The sequence below is a fragment of the Rhinolophus hipposideros genome, assembly GCF_964194185.1.
Source record: "Rhinolophus hipposideros genome assembly, chromosome: 18".
Classification (NCBI taxonomy): domain Eukaryota; kingdom Metazoa; phylum Chordata; class Mammalia; order Chiroptera; family Rhinolophidae; genus Rhinolophus; species Rhinolophus hipposideros.
The window spans coordinates 52,783,960-52,805,981 of NC_138064.1; positions in this window are offsets into that span (position 1 = coordinate 52,783,960).

Sequence of the window (22,022 nt, forward strand, 5' to 3'; positions counted from 1 at the left end):
TTCCAACACTATGTTGAAAAGCAGAGGTGATAGGGGACAACCTTGTCGTGTTCCTGAACGTAGAGCAAAGGGCTTCAGCTTTTCACCATTAATTATGAGGTTAGCTGAGGGCTTGTCGTATATGGCCTTTATTATGTTGAGGTATTTTCCTTCTATACCAATTTTAGTAAGTGTTTTAATCATAAATGGATGTTGTATCTTATCAAATGCTTTTTCTGCGTCAATTGATAGAATCATATGATTTTTGTCCTTTATTTTGTTTATGTGATGTATCACATTGATGGATTTGCGAATGTTGAACCATCCTTGTGCCCCGGGGATGAACCCCACTTGGTCGTGATGAATAATCTTTTTAATGCATTGTTGTATTCGATTTGCTAGAATTTTGTTTAGGATTTTAGCATCTGTATTCATCAGAGATATAGGTCTGTAGTTTTCTTTTTTTGTGTTGTCCTTACCAGGTTTTGGTATCAGGGTAATGTTGGCCTCATAAAATGAGTTAGGGAGTACTGACTCTTCTTCAATTTTTTGAAAGAGTTTGAGCAGGATTGGTATTAGATCCTCTTTGAAGGTTTGGTAGAATTCACTGGTGAAGCCATCTGGTCCAGGACTTTTGATTTTGGGAAGGTTTTTGATGACTGATTCAATTTCCTTACTGGTGATCGGCCTGTTAAGATTTTCCAGTTCTTCATGATTCAGCCTTGGAAGGCTATATGTTTCTAAGAACTTGTCCATTTCTTCTAAGTTATTAAGTTTGGTGGCATATAGTCCTTCATAGTATTCTTGGATAATCCTTTGTATTTCTGTGGTGTCCGTGATAACTTCCCCTTTTTCATTTCTGATTTTGTTAATTAGTGTCTTCTCTCTTTTTATCTTAGTGAGTCTAGCCAAGGGTTTGTCGATTTTGTTAATCTTTTCAAAGAACCAGCTTTTTGTCACATTAATTTTTTCTATTCTCTTTTTGTTCTCTATTTCATTTAGTTCTGCTCTGATTTTTGTTATTTCCTTTCTTCTGCTGACCTTGGGTTTCGCTTGTTCTTCTTTTTCTAGTTTTTAAAGGTGTAACATGAGGTTATTTATTTGGGATTTTTCTTGTTTCTTGAGATAGGCCTGTAATGATATAAATTTCCCTCTTAAAACTGCTTTCGCGGCATCCCAAAAATTTTGGTAGGATGTATTTTCATGGTCATTTGTTTCTATGTATCTTTTGAGCTCTCCTCTAATTTCTTCTTTGACCCAGTCGTTCTTTAAAAGTATGTTGTTTAATCTCCATGTATTTGTGTTTTTTCCTGCTTTTTTTTTGCAGTTGATATCCAATTTCAAAGCTTTGTGATCAGAGAATATGCTTGGTATGATTTCAATCTTCTTAAATTTGCTGAGGCTGATTTTGTGTCCCAATATATGGTCTATCCTTGAGAATGTTCCATGTACACTAGAAAAGAATGTATAATCTGATGTTTTAGAATGAAGTGCTCTATATATGTCAATTATGTCCAATTCATCTAATGTGTCATTTAGGGCTGCGATTTCGTTATTTATCTTCTGTTTGGATGATCTATCCATAGCTGTCAATGATGTATTTAAGTCCCCTAGTATAATTGTGTTTTGGTCAATTTCTCCCTTTAGTTCTGTTAGTAGTTGCTTGGTATATTTCGGTGCTCCCTGATTGGGGGCATAAATATTGATGACTGTTATGTCTTCTTGTTGTATAGTCCCCTTTACCATTATGAAATGTCCATCTTTGTCTCTTGTTATCGTTTTCACCCTGAAGTCTGTTTCATCGGAAATCATTATGGCTACACCTGATTTTTTCTGGGTACCATTTGCTTGAAGTGTCAATTTCCACCCTTTCACTTTGAGTCTATGCTTGTCCTTGTAGCTGAGATGTGTCTCTTGTAGGCAGCATATGGTTGGGTTTAGTTTTTTGATCCAATCTGCTACTCTGTGTCTCTTTATTGGTGAGTTCAGTCCATTTACATTCATGGTGATTATTGATATGTGAGGATTTCCTGTCATTCTGTCTTTAGTTTTCTGGTAAGGCTGTGTCTCCATTGTTTCTTTGCCTTTTTGTTGTTGTGTGTTATTTCTGTGTGGTAGTATTCTATGATGTTTCCCTCTGTTTCTTCTTTTATTACAGTATATATTTCAGATTTGGATGTTTTTTGAGTGGTTACCCTTGAGTTTATGTAAAAGAAAGTTTGATATTTAGAGTATTCCAGTTTCTTCAGTATGCTTACTTTCTCTATTCCCATATTCCAGTTCAGGCCTTTACGCTCCCCCTTTTTATGTTTCGGTTGCCACAAGTTGTCCCTGTTGATGGTGGTCTAATAGCCTCCTTTAGTATTTCTTGTAGTGCAGGTCGTGTATTAGAAAATTCCCTCAGCTTCTGGATGTCTGGAAAGGTCTTTATTCCTCCTTCATATCTAAAGGAGATCTTTGCTGGATATATTATTCTTGGCTCATGATTTCTCTCTTTCAATAGTTTGAATATTTTGTTCCATTCCCTCCTAGCTTGTAGAGTTTCTGCTGAAAAATCTGATGATAATCTAATGGGCTTTCCTTTGTAAGTTACCGTCTTCTTTTCCCTGGCTGCCTTGAGGATTCTTTCTTTGTCATTGATTTTAGACAGCTTCAATACAATGTGCCTTGGTGAAGGCCTGTTGGGATTGAGGTAATTAGGTGTTCTATTTGCTTCTTGGATTCGAGGATCCAGTTCTGTCCACAAGTTTGGGAAGTTCTCATCGACAATTTGTTTGAATATATTCTCTGTTCCCTTCCCTCTTTCTTCTCCTTCTGGTATACCCATTATTCTTATATTGCTCTTTCTGATGGAGTCAGAAAGTTCTTGTAGAGTTCTTTCATTTCTTTTAAGTCTCAAGTCTCTTTCTTCTTCCCTCTGTGTAAATTCCAGGTTCCTATCTTCGATGTCACTGATTCTTTCCTCCATCTGGTCAACTCTACTACCTAAGCTGGATATTTTATTGTTAATTTCTTCTATTGAGTTCTTAATCTCCAGAAATTCTATTTGGTTCTTTTTCAAGATTTCAATCTCTTTTGTAAAATGCTCATGGTGTTCTTTGATTGTGTTTCTGAGTTCATTAAACTGCCTTTCTGTGTTTTCTTGCATCTCGTTCAGTTTTTTCAGAATTGCGATCTTGAATTCTCTGTCATTTAAATCACAAAGGTCCATATCTCTAAGTTCCTTTTCTGGAGACTTTTCACTTTCTTTCTGAACTATCTTGTTGCCTTGGTTATTCATGGCAATCACTGATTTACTATTTCTCTTCCTAGACATCTACAGGAGTGGCTTCTGCAACAGGTTGATAGGTATGCGAAGAGCTTTTGGAGTTCCAAAGCTCTTTCTGCACCAGATTCAGAGCCCCTTTGTTTCAGCAGTTCTGTTTCCTCCTGCAGGGATCCTCCCAGATAGGTTGGGCCAGGGGCGGGGTGAATTGTGAGAGGTGGCCCAGAGCAATGGCGGCGACCACCACCACAGCCAGTCCTGCTTCCACAGCTCCCTCCCCTTTGCCGGAACTAGTTGAGCTGCGAATCTGTGTCTGCGGTCCACAGTTCTCAGAGCAGCAAATATTCTGTCCTTTGATCCGACACTGCTACTTTATCGCTTCTAGCACCGGGCAGGTGGGGGTGGGGTGAGCTCTGGGAGGGTAGAGAAGGGGCAGCTAGTCTCAGTGCCTAAGGCTTCCGTTCTCCGCTCAGCAGTGAGGGCTTAAACCACCGATTTCAGCCCTCTTCCCTCAGTCTTTGCTCCGAGGTCTGCCGTGAGCGAGCGTTGGGTTCAGCCGTGTTATATGCTGCCCCCTCAGCCCTGTGGGCCGTAAGCGGAGCCCTAGCAGTCCGAGTCCTTCCCTCTCCCGCAGTTGCGGAAGATCCGGGCACAGCGGGCTCCGAGCACTGAGCTAGGTCTGTGTCCTGCGCCCGCGGGGCTCCGTCCCCGCACTTCTCCCTTCCCTCCTCCCCCGCTCGCGCGATTCACCCACCTGGAGGTGAATTCAGTAGTCGGCCTCTTCGTCTTGCCTGTCTGCTGTGCAAGGAGTCCTTTGTGGAGTTATTGTTGTCCGATTCGTTGTAAATTCCAGGGGAGCGTTACAGAGCCTCACCTCACGCCGCCATTTTTTTTCCAGAGTCCCCTCTTGACTTCTTTTTGTTTCTTTTTTTTTTTTTAGTTTTAGGTGTACAAAGCAATGTAATAGTTAGACATTTAAACCCCTCATAAAGTGATAACCCACCCCCAACATACTACCACTCTGACAACTTATATAGCTGTTACAATTCCATTGATTATCTTCCCTATGTTGTATTCCACATCCGGTGACTATATATCCATATCTATTTAGTTATAGTTGACATTCAATATTATTCTACTTCAGCTTCAGCTATATAGTGCAGTGGTCAGGCATCTACGCAGTCTATGAAATGATCCCCCTGATTAGTCCAGTGCATATGATCTTTACAACATTGTTGATTATATTCACCACACTGTATTAACTACCAATTTGTATTTCTTAATACCTTCACCTTTTTCACCCTGTCACCAACCCCATTCCCATCTATTATCCTGATAGATCTAGTATGTGTCTGGCACCATATCTAGTTATAACAATATTGCTGACTAAATTCCTTACGTCATATGCTACATCCCAATGACTACTGTGTAACAACCAATTTGTACTTCTTAATCCCTTCCCCTTTCACCCATTCTTAACTCCCCTCCCATCTTAAAAAAGTCCCTCTAAGATTCCTTATAATACTGGTTTGGTGGTGATGAACTCCTTCAAATTTTTCTTGTCTGGGAAGCTCCTTATCTGTCCTTCAATTCTAAATGATAGCTTTGCCGGGTACAGTAATCTTGGTTGTGGGTCGTTGCTTTTCATCACTTGGAACATTTCTTGCCTATCCCTTCTGGCCTGAAAAGTTTCTGTTGAGAAATCAGCTGACAGTCTTATGGGAGCTCCCTTGTAGGTAACTAAGTGTTTTTCTCCTGCTTTTAAGATTCTCTCGTTGTCTTTAACCTTTGGTATTTTAATTATGAGGTGTCTTGATGTTGGCCTCTTTGGGTTCATCTTGTTTGGCACTATCTGTGTTTCCTGGGCTTGTATGTCCATTTCCTTCACCATGTTAGGGAAGTTCTCTGTCATTATTTCTTCAAATAGGTTGTAAATTCCTTGCTGTCTCTCTTCTCTTTCTGGTACACCTATCATGTGAATGTTGGTATGCTTGATATTGTCCCGGAGGCCCCTTAAACACTCCTCAATTTTTTGGATTCTTTTTTCTTTTTGCTGTTCTGGTTGGGTGTTTTCTGTTACCTTATTTTATACATTGCTGATTGGATTCTCTGCTTCATCTAATCTACTGTTTTATTCTCTGTAATATATTTTTCATTTTTGTTATGGTAACCTTTATTTCTGACTGGAACTTTTTCACGTTTTCCATCTCCATTTTTAGGCTTCCTGTCTCTCTTTTGAAGTTCTCTCTGTGATCATTGAGCATCCTTACAACCAGCGTTTGGAACTTTGCATCTGATAGATTGCTTATCTCCCTTTCATTTAGTTCTTTTTCTGGAGCTTTGTTCTGTTCTTTTATTTGGAACATGTTTTTTTTGTCTCCCCATTTTGGGTGTCTCCCTGTGTTTGTTTCTGTGTATTAGGTAGGGCTGTTATGTCTCCCCATCTTAGTAGAGTGGTCTTATGTGCTAGGTGTGCTGTCGGGTTCAGTGGTGCAGTCTTTCTGGTCACCTGAACCATGCACTCTAGGTGTGTCCCCTGTGTGGGTTGTGTGTGCCCTCCTCTTGTAGTAGAGCCTTGGTTGCACATCTGTGAGAGGGACTGACACTTGGGATCACTGGTTGTGAAGACTGGCCTTGATTACAGTGGAAGTGTTGTTGTGCAGGGGCTGACCCTACAGAGCAGGATCAGTCTCAGCAAGACTCTAGTGTGCCCAATTCGTCCCTTGGGTGTGTTGTTCTAGGAGGTGGCTAAGTGATGCTCCAGCTCATTTTGAAGCTGGCCACCGTGGATGCCAGCCCCAGCACCACCTTGGAGAGGATCTGCTGTAGGTCAAGTTCAGCCACAGCCTGTGCCCCACCCAAAGCCACCACACAGGACCCACAAAGCTATCCACAGGTGGCTGCCTCCCGTGCTGTGCTTGGAAGTGCCTTGACAGTCCAAGCCGGGAACGAAGGGCAGTTGCCACTAGTGCTAGCTTAGGGATGCTCAGCCAGAGGTACAGAACCTGCTCAAGCCAGATGCTGCTTGTCTGGGTTCCCTGAACTTCTGAGAGACCCTAGGAAAGTCTGCAGCTTGAGCCAAAGCAGGCAGTCAGTATGAGAAAGCCACTGAAAGCAGCCTGGGTGTGCCCAAAAGTGGGGTGGAGCCAAGTCTTGAATTGCCAGGGTGTGGCAAATGAACAGCAGAGACTCAGATATGGCAGCCACATGCGGGGAAGGGGGAGGGCTCAGCAAAGAAACAATGGCCTCTTCCAGTTCCTCTGTCTAGTATAAAGCTGCCCCTCTAGCCCCCGTCCCAAGCCAGGCAAGTTAGTTCCCCACCATTTGTCCCTGCTGTCTCTCCAGCTGCTGCCCCAGCACTGGAGCTCAAAGCGAGTGGTTCCATTAGTGGGTAAGTCCATGCGCAGTCCCTTTAAGAGGAGCACCTGTGAGTGCAGCTGCCTTCTGTCTCACTCAGTCACAATCTCCGCCTGTTTTTACAACCAAAAATTATGGGGACTTCTCTCCCTAGCACTGGAACCCTGGGCTGAGGTGGGGCCCCCACAGCTGAAATATCCCTTGTGGTCTTTAATGGTCACACGTGAGTGTGGGACCAGGCCCTGTTCCTTGTCTCTGTCCCTTTTACCAGTCTGGAGGTGGCTTCTTCTGTGCATCGTTAGCTGAAGGGCTTCAGTTTAGAACGATTTTAGGTGGTTCTCAATAATGGTGGTTTTGTAGATTAGTTGTACTTTTGATGTGGTTGTGAGAAAAGGTAAGCACAGCATTTACCTACTAAGCCATCTTAGTATCACTCACTGTTTCTTAACTTTTAATTTGGTCACTACCGTCTTAATTATTACTGCTTCATAAAGGTCACGATATCTGGTGGGGAATTTTGATTCGAATGTCGTTGTTTTTCAAAACTTGGGTGAATTAACATGTTTATACCCTTGAGTTTTCCAATCAATGATTATTTATATAGGTTTTCTTTAATATCTTTCTATAATATTTTTGCATATTCATAGAAAATTTGTACAGTTCTCTTTGTACAGGCCTTGAATGTCTCTTTTAGATTTATTTCTAGGTACCTTGTAGTATTGTTCCTTTTCTTTTTAACAGATCTTTTCCAATTATTTGTTCCCTTTCTAACTTAGCTTTTCTAATTATCATTGTTGATAATATATAGATCACAAATCAGTCATCTTATCATAAGTTAGTCAAATTATCTCTATTTCTAATATTTTGTCTTGTATTCTTTTGCATTTTCTATGAAGAAGACAATTGCATAATCTTTAAAGTTTTGTTTCTCTTTCATATCTTTTGCACCTTTGGTTTGTGTCATGTGACACTGTCTAAGATGTTGATGCTAATATTTAATAAAAATAGTGCTAATGAGAATAATTGACTTGTTCTTCACATTAAATGTACTTGCCATTTTTCATGATCAAAACTAATATTTCCCGTAAATTTGTTATAGAAGTTCTTTAAAACAATAAAACATTCTCTTCTATTCTGTTTCCCAAAATTTTTTTCTTATATTTTAAATTTACAACGGAATTTAAATCAAATGTTTTTTCTGAATACATTAAAATTATCATATAATTGTTTTCCTTTAATCATTTAATATATAAATTTCCTTTATAGATTTTAAAATCTTAAATAATCCTTGCATTTCTGGGATGAATATACCTGCTCATAATGTATATTTTTATACACCACTAGATTCTATTTTTAATAGTGTTTTTGCATCTTTGTTCATGAATGAGATTGGTCTGTAAATATAGTTTGTGCTGTATCCTACTCTGGTTTTAGTATTAAGGTTTTACTGACTTCATTGATTGGAAAGTATATCCTCATGCTTATTCTTTGAAAGAGTGTTTAAAGATCAGAATGACTTTTTCAGTTTCATCTGTGTAATCATCTGAGCCAATTTGATGTGTGTGTGTGTGTGTGTGTGTGTGTGTAGACTTGAAATTATAGACTCAATTTATTTAATAATGAAAAGACATGTGCAGGTTTCTATCTATTACTGAGTTTTTTGAGAAAGTTTTGTTTTCTAGGAAATTGTCCATTTTGACTAGGAATTTATATTCATTGCTATACATTTTTCATTGAATTCTGTCTTTTCAATATTTATTTTATTTGTAGCTATACTTCCATTTTTATTCCTAGTATAGTTTACTTATACATTCTCTTTCTTGCCTAGATCATTCTTACTTGAGATCTGAGTATTTATTAGCTTTTTCTAAGGACCAATTTTGGCTGATCTTCTCCACTGAATCTTTTTTATAGTTAACTAAACTTTCTTATCTGTATTAGCTCTTTTCTTTGAGTTTATCCTGTTGTTATTTTTTTCACAAACTACTGAAATACATGTATAACTCATTAATATTTGGTTTTTATTATTTTCTAATATATGCATTTAAGAACAAAACTTTCCCTAGAAAAACTGCTTTCTCTGTATCCTACAAGTTTTAGTGTACAGTGTAGTCATCATAATGCATGTCTAAGTGTATTATACTTTTAAGTATTTTAAAAAGTTTTTCAATTACAGTTGACATACAATATTATATTAGTTTCAGGTGTATAACATAGTGATTAGACATTTATATAACTTTCAAGGTTATCATCCCAATAAATCTAGTACCCATCTGACACCAAACATAGTTATTGCAATAGTATTGACTATATTCCTCATTGCTATACTTTATATCCCCATGACTATTTTGTAACTACAAATATGTACTTCTTAATCCATTCCCCTTTTCTCCCATACCCCAACCTCCTCCCATCTGGCAACCCTCAAAATGTTCTCTGTATCTATGATTTTATTTTTGTTTGTTCGTTTATTTTTTTCTTTAGCTTCCACATATAAGTGAAATCATATGACATTTCTCTTTCGCTGTCTGACTTACTCCATTCTGCCTAATACCCCCAGGTCCATCCATGTTCTTACAGATGGCGAGATTTCATTCTTTTTTATGGCTGAGATATAGTCCATTGTATATATGTATCAGGTCTTCTTTGTCCATTCATCCACTGATGGACACCAAGGGTACCTTCATATCTTGGCTGCTGTAAATAATGCTGCAATGAACATATAGATGCACATATCCCTTCGATGTAGTGTTTTGGGTTTCTTTGGGTAAATACCCAGAAGTGTGATTACTGGGTTATTCTTTGTCTCTTGTTATAGCCTTTGTTTTAAAGCCTGTTTTGTCTGGGATAGGTAATGCTACCCCAGATTTTTTTTCCAATTCCATTTTCATGAAATATCTTTTTCCATCACTTTACTTTCAGTCTGTGTGAGTCTTTCAATCTGAAGTGAGTCTCTTGTAGGCAATATATGTAAGGGTTTTGTTTTCTTATCCATTTAGCCACGCTGTCTTTTCATTGGAACATTTAATCCATTTACCTTGAAAGTAATTGTTGATAGAAATATACAGAGGATGCCAAAAAAATGTATACACATTTTCAGAAAGGAAAAATCTATTAAAATTGTAACACTCAATATATACTGATAACAAAAGATAAATACAAGGCACATTTGACTTCTGAAATTACAAGAGGTGCTCAAAGCAGTTACCATCAGTGGCCAAACACTTCTGATTACAGCAAACTACTGCTTGAGCAACATTGAACAAAGTGTCCACTTGTATACATTTTTTTGACAACCCCGGTAGTTATTGCCATTTTATTATTCATATTTTTATTTTTTTCTTCTTATTCTTAATATTTTTTGTAGTACTGTTTTTTTAGTACTGTAGTACTGTTATCTTTAATATTTTTTGTAGTACTTTTTTTTAGTACTGTAGTACTGTTATCTTTAATATTTTTTGTAGTACTGTTTTTTTCTTGTGTGGGAGGCTCTCTAATCTGTTTTTCGATTCTAAATAGTAGCTCTACCGGGTACAGTAATCTTGGTTGTAGGTCCTTACTTTTCATCACTTTGAATATTTCCTGCCAGTGCTTTCTGGCCTGCAAAGTTTCTATGGAGAAATCAGCTGAAACAGTCTCATGGGTGCTCTTTTGTTGGTAACTAACTGCCTTCACTTGCTGCTTTTCAGGTTTTCTCTTTGTCTTTAACCTTTGGCATTTTAATTAATGATGTGTCTCGATGTTGCCTCTTTGGGTTCATCTTGTTTGGGACTCTGCTTTCTGGGCTTGTATGTCTATTTCCTTCACCAGATTAGGGAGGTATTCAGTCATTATCTCTTCAAATAGGTTCTCAATTCCTTGCTCTCTCTTTTCTTCTTCTGGTACCCCTATGATGTGAATGTTGGTGCACTTAATGTTATCCCAAAGGCCCCTTAAACTATACTCAATTTTTTGGATTCTTTTTTCTTTTTGCTGTTCTGATTGGGGTTTTCTGCTGCCTTATCTTCTGAATTGCTGATTCGATCCTCTTCTTCTTCTAATCGACTGTTGATTCTCTCTAATGTATTCTTTATTTCCATGATTGTATTCTTTATTTCTCACTGATTCTTTTTCCTTTTTTCTTTTTTTGTCTCCATGTTTCCTCTTTGTTAAAGTTCTCACTGAGTTCATCTATTCTTTCCCTAAGTTCATTGAGCATCCTTAAAACTAGTGCTTTGAAATCTGCATCTGGTAAATTGCTTGTCTCCATTTTCTTTAGTTCTTTTCCTAGAGCTTTTGCTGTTCTTTCATTTGGGACATGTTTCTTTGTCTCCTCATTTTGGCTACCTACCTCTGTTTGTTTCTATGTATTAGGTAGAGCTGCTATTAATATGTCTTTTGGTCTTAGTAGAGTGGCTTTATATAGTAAGTGTCCTAGGGGGCTCAGTGGCAGTGTCTCCCTAGTCTCCTGAGCCAGGCGTTCTAGGTGTGTCCCTTGTGTGGGTTGTGTTCCTTCCTGTTGTAATTGAGCCTTAGTTGCTGTTGTCATGTCAATGGGAGGGATTGACCCTCGAGTTGATTGGTTGTGAGGACTACAGTTGAGAAGCTGTTGTGTGAGGACTACAGTTGAGAAGCTATTGTGCTGTTGTGCATTGGCTAAAACTACAAAGTAGGATTTGCTTTAGCCCATCTCTGGTGCCTATCCAGTCTGCCCTTTGGGTGCATCATCCATGGATGTAGTTCGGGTGGTGCTCCAGCTGGGTCTGAAGCTGACCACTGGGCAACCAACCCCAGGGCCTCCTGAAAGGGGCTCTGCCACAGACCAAATTCTGCCACAGCCTGTGCCCCATGCCTATGAAATGAGCCATGAAGCAATCTGCAGATGGCTGACACCTGCAGTGGCTTGGAGATGCCTGGAAGATGTTAAACTGCAAACCAAGGCAGGGTATTGCTAGTGCCAAGCTTGGGGCTGTGTAGCAAGAAGTATGTAGCATGCCGAGGTTAGATGCTGCTTGTTTTGGATTTGTGAATCTTTGAGAGATTTTAGGAAAGTTTGTAACATGAGCCAAGACAGGCCTTTTGTATGGAAAAGCCACTAGAAGCGGCTTTTGTGGGCCCACAAATTGAGTGTGGTGGGTTCTCAGGGAATCACCAGGATGGGTCAAATGGTGTTGGCCAAGTTGATAGAGACTCAGATATGGCACTTGTAGGCTGGGTAGCAAGAGAGCTCAACAAAGGAACAATGGCTTTTGCCAGCACTCTGGGAGAAAGCTGCCTTTCCATCCCTGGCCCGAAGTCAGACAATTCAGTTCTTTCTCTTATGTCCCTGGTACCGTTTTAGCTGCTGCCTCAGTGAAGGATCTCAGGGTGAGGGAGTACATCAGCAAGTAATTCCATGTGCAGGCCCTGTACGTGGTGCGTCTGGTACTCTCGCCACTCTTTGTCTCACTCAACCACAATCTCTGCTGGTTTTCACATGAAGTTATAGGGACTTCATTCCCCAGGATTGGAATTCTGGGAGCCTATGTGGAGCTGGGACCTCTTGCTGCTCAGGGGGTCTCTGCAGCTGCAACATCCCTACAGATTTTTAACATGCATGGCTGTGAGACCAGCCCGTTCTACATCTCAGCCCCTGCTACCAGTCTTGTAGGTGGCTTCTTCTGTATTTCTTTAGTTGTAGGGCTTTGGTTTAGCTAGACTTCAGGTGACTCTCAATAATGGTCATTCTGTAGTTTAGTTGTAAATATGATTTGGTCAAAAGAAAATGCAAGCACAGGATGTACCTACTCTGCCATCTGGACTGGAAATCCCATGTCTAAGTATTTTTAATTTCCATTATTAGTCCTCCTTTGAGCCATGAGTTATTTACTAGATTTTATTTATGCTACCAAATATATGGAGATTTAAAATATATATATTCTTTCACATTGATTTCTAAATTAATCACATTTTGGTCATACAATGTGGTATGCTTAAAGTTGTTTCTTTGAAATTTTTTGAGATTTACTTAATAACCTAGTTATTTTGTATAACTGTTCCATGTTTTGAGAAGAATATTTATTTTACTATTACTAGGTACAGAATTCTATACAGGCCTATTAGCTCAAGTTTTTTAATTATGCTGTTCCTATTTTTCTGTACTTTTTCAAATTTTTTGAAGATTTGTCCTAGCAAAATTAAAGAGAGATGCATCAAAAAAATATCTTAAGTTTTCAAAATGTCTCTACAGTTCTATTATTTCTTTATATATTTTCAGCTATTTTGATTAAATGTATACAAGTTCAGTATTGTTTTAGCTTCCAGATGAATAAAGTAGTCTATCATTATCCAGGGATAATCTCTATCTAACACTAATTTTTGTCTTAATGATCATTTATCTGAAATAATATAGTTTGCTTTGATTTCTTTTTATTAGTACATGCCTGGTATGTACTTTTCCAAATTTTCATATCAACTTTCCTATACTTTATGCCTTTATGTTTCATATGTCTGTTGTAAACCGTATATAACTAATTTTTAAAATACATAACAATCTCTTTGCAAAATGGTGAGTTAAAACATATAAACCACTTTTTCTATGCATTTCCTTTCTCTTTCACCTTTTTTTTTTACTTTTTTTGAGACAGTTTGAGTTTTTGAGTGGTCCCTTTTATTTCTCATCCCTGCTTCATTGTCCCTCTAGTGATTAACAACTTTTACACTCTATTTTGATTTTCCAAGTGATTACACTTTGATATTTCTGCATATTTAACTTTTAAAAAGGCTTAAAACTGGGCCGGCCCAGTGGCTCAGGCGGTTAGAGCTCCATGCTCCTAAATCCGAAGGCTGCCGGTTGGATTCCCACATGGGCCAGTGGGCTCTCAACCACAAGGTTGCTGGTTCAACTCCTCGAGTCCCCCCGCAAGGGATGGTGGGCTCCGCCCCCTGCAACTAAGATTGAACATGGCACCTTGAGCTGAGGTGCCTCTGAGCTCCCGGGTGGCTCAGTTTATTGGGGCTCAGTTGGTTGGAGCTCATCCTCTCAACCACAAGGTTGCCGGTTTGACTCCCGCAAGGGATGGTGGGCTGTGCCCCCTGCAACGAGAAAACGGCAACTGGACCTGGAGCTGAGCTGTGCCCTGAATGGCACCCTCCACAACTAAGATTGAAAGGACAACAACTTGACTTGGAAAAAAAAGTCCTGGAAGTACATACTGTTCCCCAATAAAGTCCTGTTCCCCTTCCCCAATAAAATCTTTTTTTAAAAAAAGGCTTAAAACTAAACACTTTAACTTCTTTAAGAAAAAAATGTAGGGATATTTAAAAAAATGTAACTTCATTCACTTCCTTTCCAAACTGACCTGCTCCTGGTGTTCCATATTTTAGTTTTCTTTCTTTATCTTTCTATCTTTCGATCTTTCTATCTTTCTTTCTTTCTTTCTTTCTTTCTTTCTTTCTTTCTTTCTTTCTTTCTTTCTTTCTTTCTTTCTTTCTTTCTTTCTTTTTCTTTCTTAAATACTCTTTAAGTTAGTCGTCAGTGTTTTATATAGAAAATTTTGGGGGGGATTTGTGCATTTAACGTTTTAAAATGATTTTAAAACGATTTAAAATGGCAATCAAATGATTGCCATAATGTCTTTCAATTCATTCTTCTCCCTAAACTGCATTTTTTTCAGTTCCAATAGTGAAAATCTGTTGATGGCAAATTTTCTATTTGTACTTAACTAAAATGTCTCTTTTCCACCGTTGTCATTGACAGATAACCTTTATAGATACATAATTCTGCTTGTCTTTGGTGTCCTGCTCTATTACTAAACTATGTCCAGATTTACATTACTTTTTCTTTATTTATTTTGGAAAATGTTACATTTTCTGAACGTGAATTCACATTTTTATCACTTCTGGAAGCTTTTGATTTATTACCTCTTCAAATGTTGCCTTCCCTGATTTTTCTCTATTCTCTCCTTCTGGGACTCTGATAAAGTAAAGTTGGATTTTATGATTGGATCCACTATGTCTCTTAACTTCACTTTTATATTTTCCTTCTGCTAGTCCCTCTGTATTGCATCCTGGAAATTTTCTTTACCTATATCTTCTCGTATTTCAATTCTCTCTTCGGTTATGTTTAATTTGTTTTTAAATTAACCTATGCAAAAAAAGTGATATTGGAGTAGAGGTATGAAGGTGTAGAAATGGGCACCATTTGGATATTTAGAGGAGAAGCATCTAGACAGAGGGACAGCACATGCCAAAACTCTGAGATGAGACTTTGCTAGGTACCTTAGAGGAACTATATAGAGACAAAGGCAGATGCAGCAGGGGAAACAAGAGGAAGTAGTAGGAGATGATGAGGTGGAGAGGGGCTAGTTGGCTGGGTGATGTATGGTTCTAGATCATTATAAGAACTTTAGCTTTTTCTCTGAGTAAGCTGAGAAACCATCAGTGTTTTTTCAGAGTAACATGATGTGAACAAGGGATGCTTGATGGCAATATTCTGGCAAGGGTGAGAGCAGGAAAGACTAGTTGGAGGCTATTGAAATAATCCTGGTAAGTGGTGGCATGGGTCAGGGTAGAAGTGCTGCAGTTAGTGAGAAGTGTTTGAATTCTGATTATATTTTGATTTATTATTGGGTTGGATGTGGGATGTGGGAAAGAGAGGAGTCAAACACAATCCCAAAAGTTGGAGCTGTTTGAAGGATGAAATTGCCATTTGCTGAGATGCTAAAGCCTATAGGAGTAACGGGGTGAAAAGCAGTTGTTTGGTTTTTAACAAATAAAGCTTACTATGCTATTGGATATTTAAGTGGAAATATATTGACTGAGCAGTTGAATATTTGAGACTGGCACTTGAAAACCATGTCTAAGTATTTGGGGATGCCAGCATATGGGTGGGTTTTAAAGCCAGAGCGTGGGGAATGTCTCCAAAAGAGAGAGGGTTGATGAGAAGAAAAAGGCAAGGTACCAGGCTCTAGGGCATCTCAGTGCTCAAAAGGTGGGAAATGAAGAGGAACCTGCAAGAGACTGATGAAACCTGAGAGGTAGAAGGGACACCTGATGAACTTAGTGTCCTGGAAACCCAGAGGGTTTGAAGGAAAAGCGAGTGATTGATTGCGCCAAAGGCTGCTAAAAGGTCAAGTACATGAGAACTAAGAACTGACTCTTGGATTTAACAATGTGACATGCCTGGCGACCTTTAGTAGAGTAACATATAGTAAATTGTACCTTCCTCCTTGGACTGTTGAAGACAGCATGTTGCTGTCCTGGACACAGTATCAATATCCAATAACCATTACTACCATTGCTAATTCGACTGCTAGAGTTCAGCTCTACTTCACTTTGTAGGACACAGATTCCAAGAAGAAGGTGCAGAGATTTCACCCACCTGTGTGCTACCACCTCAGAGGTGTGGAGTCTCTCTAATAAGTGGTGTGACAGAAGCCACCCTATGCTCTCCTGGTGACCTAATGCACTGGAGCTGCTGTCCATGAGAACTGGTCATTATGTTCTCTCTGCTTCAGTACAGCAGTGCCACACGAAGCAGATGAGAGCCAGCCAGTAGAATTCAGTTAGGGTTGTCTGCTTCAAGTGATCCTCAAATGAGAGGATTTGAAAAGCCCTGGGAGGTGGGGGTGGGGGCGCACACTGCTGTGATATTAAAAATCTTCATTAGATCAAAAATAGTATTGACCTTGCCCCCTTCCAATAATTGATATGAGTAGAGGATGAATTGAGCTCTCAGAGTGTGAAAAAAGATGATACCAGGATAGAAGCTACACAAGCAGATAATACAAACAATCTACACCTTACTGATATTCCTCAAGAAACACCTAGAATGTTTAGAAACAGCAAAGGAGATTCAGGCATGGCCAGTGACGTAGGAGGAGAGCCTCCCAAGGTCGGCATCCTGGAAGTCACGTGATGTATATCCATGATCTGTTGTTCTAACAGAAACTCTTTCCTGTACTAAACAAAGGCCCACCAAGAAACATTACTGAATAGATTACCTCTTTAAAAGTGTTAGAACTTTATCTCACATTGTACACCAAAATAAAATCCGGATTAATTTAATAGTTAAATAGAAAAAAAATGGTACAATAATTTTTAGTATTAAAAAATAAGAGAATATTTATTTGCTACTAGTTTAGAAAGAAATTTTCCCAGGTAGAAACAAGCCTGGAAGTAGTTGCAAAAGTGGAAAATTAAGAGATATGGCTGAAATACAAGTGTGGAGCTTTTATAGGTCAAAACACGCTATGAACAAAATTCAAGGAGAAACTCAAAACTCAAAAATATTTGCGTAAATCTGACAAAGGGTTGGCATAATTCCTATAAAGAATTATTTATTACATAAGAAAAATAATACTCCACAGTAGAAAATATTGAAAGAAAATACAAGCACATGAAAATATAATCAACATGTGGAGCAGTATCTAGACACACATAAAAATTAAAGTAAGACAATTAAAATTTATGAGATGCTGTCCTTCATCTGAAAAATTCACAAAAATTAAAATAACTGACAAAACATAGAGATGTTAAAAAAAGAGTGTTAATATGAAAAGTACTTAGATATTTTTTGAAAAACAATTTGTCATCATTTGTTTTGGTCAAAACAATTTGACTAAAATCCTTAAAATTATTTATATAAACTTTAGGTTAAGTAAGTTTTCATATTAGAAGCTATTATATGATGATAGTAATCCAGGCAAAATATATGCATTAAGAAGATGCTCATTGTCACCTTAAATATTAAAATTTATAAATAGCTTAAATATCCAGCCATAATACAGATTACCTTAAATATTATACAACCATTATGGGGCTGTCATTGAAGAATACTGAGTTTGGTATATGTTAGCAATATAATTTTAAGTGAATGAAATAGGATAGTAAATATACCATATGATACCAAATTTGTATGTGTATGTATTAAATAAATATATCAAGTAGTATGACTGTGGGTGATATATGACATTTTCTAACTCATATGTTTATTTCCCAGATTGACTTCAGTAAGCATGTGCTTTTAAGATATTATTATTATTTATTAATATATTAATTCTGTTAATAGGAAGTATTGTTTTAATACAAAGAGGTCAGGAGAAAAAAAGAAAAAAGAAAACCAAGACATGATATTATCACGAGATGTAGAGTTTATTGGTGGTCATTTAAGAAGCAAAGGGGCATTTTCTATAGCAGATGCTTTTTCCATTTTTCTGAACTGTCCCAAAGAGCAGAGAAGCTACTTCTTCTCAAACTTTGAGGAAGTTGGCTGAGAGATTCATGGGAGGGTTTCCATTTTGCCTAAAACAATCGTTTGGATCACTGAGATCATTTCCTTTCACGGAGAAAAGATTTCATGGCACAGACAAAGGTGAACAAGAGCTGCATGACTTCCCCAGAACTTCGTGCAAAAGCTCTATTGTGGTCAGCTGATGGTGGTGCCCATGAATTAATGCCTTTGGCCAGAACCTACATTATGTTGCTTTTAGAAAAATTATCTGTAAGCTATTTTATTAGAAGTTTAGTAAAGGACAATTATTAGGATCAGCAAACTAATTTTTGATACTAAAAATACTTTTTGTTTTTTAAAATTAAAGTTTATTGGGATGACAATTGTTGGTAAAGTTACATAGATTTCAGGTATACAATTCTGTAATACATCATCTATTTATCACATTGTATGTTCACCACCCAGAGTCAGTTCTCCTTCCATCACCGTATATTTGATCCCTCTTACTCTCATCTACCACACCAGCCCCCTCCGCCCCAACACTCTGGTAACCACTAAACTATTGTCTGTGTCTATGTTTTTGTTTCTTCATTTGTTTGTGTTTTGTTTTTGTTTCTTCATTTGTTTGTCTTGTTCCTTTGTTGTTTTCAGTTTTATATACCACATATCAGTTAAATCATTTTGGTTCTTGACTTTTTCTGTCTGATTTATTTTGCTTAACATTATAATCTCAAGATCCATCCATGTTGTCGCAGATGGCACTATTTCATCTTTTCTTATGGGAGAATAGTATTCCATTGTGTATATATACCACAACTTCTTTATCCATTCATCTATCAAAGAACACTTTGGTTGTTTCCATTTTCTTGGCCACCGTAAATAAAGCTACAATGAACATCAGAGCACATATATCTTTACAAATAAATGCTTTCAGATTTTTTTGGTAGACACCCAAGAGAGGGATTGCTGGGTTATATAGTAATTCTATTTTTAATTTTTTGAGGAATCTCCACACTGCCCTCCATAGCGGCTGCACCAATCTGCATTCTCACCAACAGTGTATGAGTATTCCTTTTTCTCCACAGCCTCTCCAACACTTGTTACTATTTGTCTTGTTGATGATAGTCATTCTAACTGGTGTGAGGTGGTATTTCATTGTGATTTTTATTTGCATTTCTCTGATGATTAGTGATGTTGAGCATTTTTTCATATGTCTATTGGTCATTTGTATGTCCTCTTTGGAGAAATGTCTATTCAGGTCCTTTACCCATTTTTCACTTGGATTGTTTGGTGTTTTTTGTTGTTGTTGAGTTGTATGAGTTCCTTATATATTTTGGATATTAGCCCCTTATCAGAGATATTGTTTGCAAAAATCTTCCCTCATTCGGTTGGTTGCCTCTTTATTTTGTCAATGGTGTCTTTTGCTGTGCAGAAGCTTTCTAGTTTGATATAGTCCCATTCATTTATTTTGGCTTTTACTTCCCTTGCCTTTGGAGTCAAATTCATAAAATCCTCTTAGAACTCAAGGTCCATAAGTGTAGTACCTATGTTTTTTTCTATTCAGTTTATTGTTTCAGGTCTTATGTTTAGGTCTTTGGTCCATTTTGAATTAATTTTATTAATTTTGGTACACGGTGACAGATGGCAGTCTACTTTCATTCTTTTGCATGTGACTTTCCAATTCTCCCAAGACCATTTATTGAAGAGGCTATCTTTTCTCCATTGTTTGTTTTTGGCTTCTTTGTCAAAAATTATGTGTCCATATATCTGTGGCTGTATTTCTGGATTCTCAATTCTATTCCATTGTCTGTGTGTCTGTTTTTCTGCCAATACCATGCTGTTTTGATTATTGTAGCCCTGTAGTACAAGCTAAAGTCAGGCAGTGTGATACCTCCAGCATTATTCATTTTCGTAGGATTGCTTTGGCTATTCCGGATCTTTTGTGGTTCCATACAAATCTGATGATTTTTTGCTCTATTTGTTTAAAAAATGCCATTGGGATTTTGATGGGGATTGCATTAAATCTGTATATTACTTTGGGTAATATGGCCATTTTAACTATATTGATTCTTCCAATCCGTGAACACAGAATGTCTTCCCATTTCCTTGTGTCTTCTTCAATTTCTTTTAAAAATGTCTTATAGTTTTCAGCTTATAGATCTTTCACATCCTTGGTTAAGTATTTTCCTAGGTATTTTATTCTTTTTGTTGCAATTGCAAAAGGAATTGTGTGTTTTTTAATTTCTTTTTCTGAGGTTTCATTCTTGGTATATAGGAATGCAATGGGCTTTTGTACATTGATTTTGTAGTCGGCAACTTTACTGTATTCGTTTCTTTCTAATAGTTTTGTGGTGGAGTCTTTAGGGTTTTCTATATATAGCATCATGTCATCTGCAAAAACTGACAATTTAAATTCTTCATTTCCTATTTGGATGCATTTTATTCCTTTCTCTTGCCTGATTTCTCTGGCTAGGACTTCCAATACGATGTTGAAAAGCAGAGGTGCTAGGGGACAGCCCTGTCATATTCCTGAACATAGAGCAAAGGGTTTCAGATTTTGACCGTTAATTATGACATTGCTGAGGATTTGTCATATATGAGCTTTATTTTGTTAAGGTATTTTCCTTCTATACCCATTTTATTAAGTGTTTTAATCATAAATAGACATTGTGTATCGTCAAACGCTATTTCTGCACCTATTGATGTAATCATATGATTTTTGTCCTTTATTTTTGTTTATGTGATGTATCACATTGATGGATTTGCGGATGTTGAACAATCCTTGTGCCCCTGGGATGAACTCCACTTGGTCATGATGGATAATCTTTTTAATGCATTGTTGTATTCAATTTGCTAGAATTTTGTTTAGGATTTTTGCATCTGTATTTATCAGAAACATTTGTTTGTAATTTTTTTTGTGTGTGTTATTCTTACCAGGTTTTGGTATCGGGGTAATGTTGGCCTCATAAAATGGGTTACGAAGTATTGTCTGTTCTTCAATTTTTGGAAGAGTTTAAGTAGGACTGGTATTAGATCCTCTCTGAATGTTTGGTAGAATTCACTAATAAAGCCATCTGGTCCTGGACTTTTGCTTTTGGGAAGGTTTCAGATGACTGATTCAATTTCCTTACTGTTGATCTGTCTATTTAGATTTTCCAATTCTTTGTGATTCAGCCTAGGAAGGCTGTATGTTTCTAAGAACTTGTCCATTTCTTCTAAGTTATTGAATTTGGTGGCATATAGTCCTTCCTAGTATTCTTGGATGATCCTTTGTATTTCTGTGGCATTCATGGTAATGTCCCCTCTTTCATTTCTGATTTTGTTTATTTGTGTCTTTTCTCTTTTTATCTTAGTGAGTCTGGCCAAAGATTTGTCAATTTTATTAATCTTTTCAAAGAACCAGGTCTTTGTTGCATTAATTTTTCTAGTGTCTTTTCGTTCTCTATTTCATTTAGTTCTGTTCTGATTTTTATTATTTTTCTTCCTTCTACTGACTTTGAGTTTCATTTGTTCTTCTTTTTCTAGTTCTTTAACGTGCAATGTGACATTATTTATCTGGGATTTTTCTTCTTTCTTGAGATAGGCCTGTAATGATATAAATTTCCCCTTTAAAACTGCTTTTGCTGCATCCCAAAAATTTTGGTAGGATGTTTTTTTATTCTCATTTGTTTATATGTATCTTTTGATCTCTCCCCTTACTTCTCCTTTGACCCAGCCATTCTTTAAAAGTTTAATCTCCACATATTTGTGGGGTTTCCTGCTTTCTTTTTGCAGTATACAATTTTGATATCCAATTTCAAAGCCTTGTGATCAGAGAATATGCTTGGTATGATTTCAATTTTCTTAAATTTGCTGAGGCTAGTTTTATGTCCCAATATGGTCTATCCTTGAGAATGTTCCATGTACACTAGAAAAGAATGTATAGTCTGATGTTCTAGGATGAAGTGCTCTATAAATGTCAATTATGTCCATTTCATCTAATGTGTCATTTAGGGCTGATACTTCTTTATTTTCTGTTTGGATGATCTATCTATAGCTGTCAATGATGTATTTAGGTTCCCTATTATAATTGTGTTCTGGTCAATTTCTCCCTTTAGTTCTGTTAGTAGTTCTTTGTATATTTTGATTTTCTTTGATTGGGGGCATAAATTTTGATGACTATTACGTCTTCTTGTTGTATAGTCTCCTTTATCATTATGAAATGTCCATCTTTGTCTCTTGTTACCTTTT